Below are 4158 nucleotides of genomic sequence, written 5' to 3'. Positions count from 1 at the left end.
TATCTCAACACAGTAAAAGCCATATATGACAAACCCACTGCCAACATCATCCTGAATGGGGAAAAATTAAGAACTTCTCCTTTAAGAACAGGAACAAGACAAGGATGCCCACTCTCACCACTACTGTTCAACATAGTACTGGAAGTATTGGCCAGAGCAAGCAGGCAAGAGAAAAGAATAAAGTGCATCCAAATTGGAATAGATGAAGTCAAATTGTCACTGTTCACAGATGACATGATTTGATATATAGAAAAACCTAAAAACTCTACCAAAGAACTCCTAGAGCAGATAAACAAATTCAGTAAAGTTGCAGTATACATAATCGATACAAAAAAAAATCAGGATCACTCTTATACATCAATGACAAACTAGAAAAGAAATCAAAGAAGCAAGCCCATTTACAATACCAACCAAAAGAATAAAATACCTAGGAATAAATTTAATCAAGGAGGTGAAAGATCTCTACAATGAGAACTATAAAAACACTGCAGAAAGAAATTAAAGAGGACACCAAAAGATGGAAAGACATGCTATGTTCATGGATTGGAAGAATTAATGTTGTGCAAAGTCCATACCACCCAAAGTGATTTACATATTCAATGGAATCCCCATCAAAATACCAATGACATTCCCCACAGAAATAGAAAAACAATCCTAAAATTAATTTGGAAAAGCAAAAGGCCATGAATAGTAAAAGCAATCTTGAGCAAACAAAATAAAGCCAGAGGCATTACACTACCTGACTTTAAATTATACTATAAAGCTGTAGTAAACAAAATAGCATGGTACTCACATTAAAACAGGCACAAGGACCAATGGACAGAATAGATAACCCAGAAATTAACCCACATTCTTAAAGCCAACTGATCTTTGACAAAGTCTCCAAGAACATCCAATGTGGAAAGGACAGTCTCTTTAACAAATAGTGCTGGTAAAACTGGATATCTATGTGTAGAAGAATGAAACTAGACCCCTACATCTCACCATATATCAAAATCAACTCAAAATGGATTAAAGACTTAAATACAAGACCTGAAATCATAAAACTCCTAGAAGAAAACATAAGGGAAACACTTTAGAATGTAGGACTGTGCAAAAACTTTATGAATAAGACCTCAAAAGCACAGGCAACAAAAGAAAAAACAAACAAATGGTACTGTATCGAGCTTCTGCCCAGCAAAGGAAACAATCAATGAAGTGAAAAGACAACCTAGAGAATAGAAGAAAATATCTGCAAACTGTGCAACCAACAAGGGATTATTATCCAGAATATACAAGGAACCCAAACAATGTAATAGTTAAAAAAAATCAGATTAAAAATTGGGCAAAGGAGCTGAATAGATATTTCTCAAAAGAAGACATACAAATGGTCAACAGGTGCATGAAAAAATGCTCATCATTATTAATCATCAGAGAAATGCAAATCAAATGCAGATATCATTTCACCCCAGTTAGAATGGTTATTATAAAAAGACAGAGAATAACAAATGCTGCAGAGGTTGAGGAGAAAGGGGAATCCTTATACACTGTTGGTGGAACTGAAAATTAGACCAGCCATTATAGAAAACACTATGGAGGTTTTTAAATAACTACAGATAGAACTACCATATGATCCAGCAATCCCACTACTGGGTATATACCCAAAGGAATGGAAGTCATCATGTCAAAGGGACACATGCACTCCCATGTTTTGCAGCTCTATTTGCAATAGCTAAGATACGAAACCAACCTAAATGTCTATCGACAGATGACTGGATAAGGAACATGTGGTGTATATGCACAATGGAATACTACTCTGAGGTTAAAAAAAAAAAAAAAAAAAAGAATAAAATNAGGTACCAGATATTGTGTTAGCCACTGAGGGAAAAAAGATGAGTAAGACAGAGTCCCTGACTTAATGAACTTGCTGTCTAAGTAAATTCCCCAGGTCCTCAAAATTACTGTTAGTTTGCTCATTTGTTTTGTTTTCTGTGTAGAGAGAAAGATGTAGACTACTGCCTGCAAATGTCTGGGTCCTTTGCTCCCTCTCGAGGTCCCTCTCAAGGGCTATCTCCAGCACGGTTTGAGTTGTATAGATCAAGGACTGGGGCAGAGTATGGTGGACACGAGGGTGGCGGAGCTGGGATTGATTAAAGCATCCCGCAGACAAAAGCAAAGGATACAAGTTCCTCAAATGTGGATGCAACAAAGTTCACTTTACACACCAACATCCACTTAGAGCAGGAAAGTCATTGTCACTCGCAGAGTGAGGGGCAAGTGTGCCTGCCCAGCAAAGGCACCACATGGTTGATGAAACCTGCTCAGGATTAGAAGATGCTGCTGTGTCCCTCAGGAAGCCCCCTTTGCTATTGCTGTGGAGCTTTGTTATACCTTCCTGACCCCACCCTCAGTTCTGGAGATTCTGATCATGAACCTCCACCAGGGTTAAAATCCCCAGATATTCCTGTTTACTGCAAGTCTGGGTGAATCAAAGGCCAATTTCCCAAAATATTGTCACCCAGTAGCTCTGGCTTCAGGGCTGCCTAGATCTACTACTGCAATCAGGTAGGAAGACCCTGCTGTGGTTTGAATATCCCCTCCAAAACTCATATGGAAATTTAATTGACATTGTCCTTTGGGAGGTGATTAGGCCGTGAGGGCTCTGCCCTCATGAATGGATTAATGCCTTTGTCACAGGAGTAGGTTAGAGTGTGAGTGGGTTCCTGATAAAATGATTAGTTCAGCCTGATTTTCTCTCTCTGTCTTGCATGGTCACTTGCTCTTCCATGGGTTACAATCAGCACAAAGGCCCTTGCCAGATGCTGGTGCCATGCTTCTTGGACTTTCCAGCCTCCAGAACTGTGAGCCAAATAAACTTCTTCCCTGTATAAACTACCCAGTCTGTGGTATTCTGTTACAGCAGAACAAAATGAACAAAGACAACCTCTAAACAAAGCAGATAAGAAGAGGTGGAGCACAAGCAGTGTGTTAAGCCCAAATAACAGACTNTAAACAAAGCAGATAAGAAGAGGTGGAGCACAAGCAGTGTGTTAAGCCCAAATAACAGACTGTCCTGAAGGTTAGCAAATCTGAAGCAGCCAGAAGCAGTTTCACAGTGGAGAAGAATCCTAGCATCCAGGATCAGGTAAAGAGAGCCCAAACTAAAATCTGGAAATAAATTACTGAGAAAAGAGAAATGCAAAAAATGAAGAGACTCCTGAGTAACTACCTAGAATATATTAGAGACCTTTTTAAACTAACTCTTTTGTGAAGATAAATGGTCCAGCCTAAGAAGTTGAGATCAACTGGACAAAAAGTAACTTACTATGACAACTCTCATAAATAACATTTATTTCTAAATTGTGGTTTTCAGGTGCCTTTACTCCTAAAAGTAAAGGTATTGTCAGCATATTTTCTGAACCAAAAAACAAAGCATACAATCTTATAATGGGTCCAAATTGTTTAAAAATCAAGTCATCTTGGGAAATTTCATCCACCATAGCAATTTTATATATGTGAGAGAACACATATCATTATTGAGGACCTACAACGTTCCCAGCATTTTGTTAAGCACTTTGCATTAATTCTCACTTAATCTCCTCCCTAGGAAGTAAGAAAAAATTATTCTCACTTTACAAATAAGAAAACTGAGTCCTAATGAAATCAAGTGACTTACTAAGGTCATGTAGTACACATATATGATGGTGCAAGAATTTGAACTCATGAAATCTGGCCGCAAAACCTAAACCCTGAACCGCCACCTTGCCACAGAGCTAATAAGGATAGAGGAATATTATTATTTGGCAAGGAAGATAGGAAATATGAATTCTACCCATAGGGGATGCCCAGTAATCAGATGTTTACTTAGGGAAGGGAAGAGGAGAAGGGAAAGAACTGGCCATAGCTCCAGACTTAAATGCTTCTTTAAAACTCTGCTGTCCCTATACTGAGTTGCCTACTGGTGTTACAGGGTCCCAACTCTTACCCTTCCTTCTCAAGATCTACCTTCAGGGTAATTTGCATGTCCCTGTCCAACTACTAGCAATTGCACCCCAGACTTGAAGACAATATTCTTACTTCTCTCTCCCTCAGAAAAAAATTCACATATCCCAAATTTGTGAATCAATTTAGTCAATTTCATTTTTGAATGTCTAAATCAAACTTCTCTACTATTACGAA

This window comes from Galeopterus variegatus, unplaced genomic scaffold, assembly GCF_000696425.1.
Source record: "Galeopterus variegatus unplaced genomic scaffold, G_variegatus-3.0.2 Scaffold396, whole genome shotgun sequence".
NCBI lineage: Eukaryota > Metazoa > Chordata > Mammalia > Dermoptera > Cynocephalidae > Galeopterus > Galeopterus variegatus.
The sequence above is the reverse complement of the archived record's forward strand: the minus strand, read 5'-3'. Positions refer to the sequence as shown.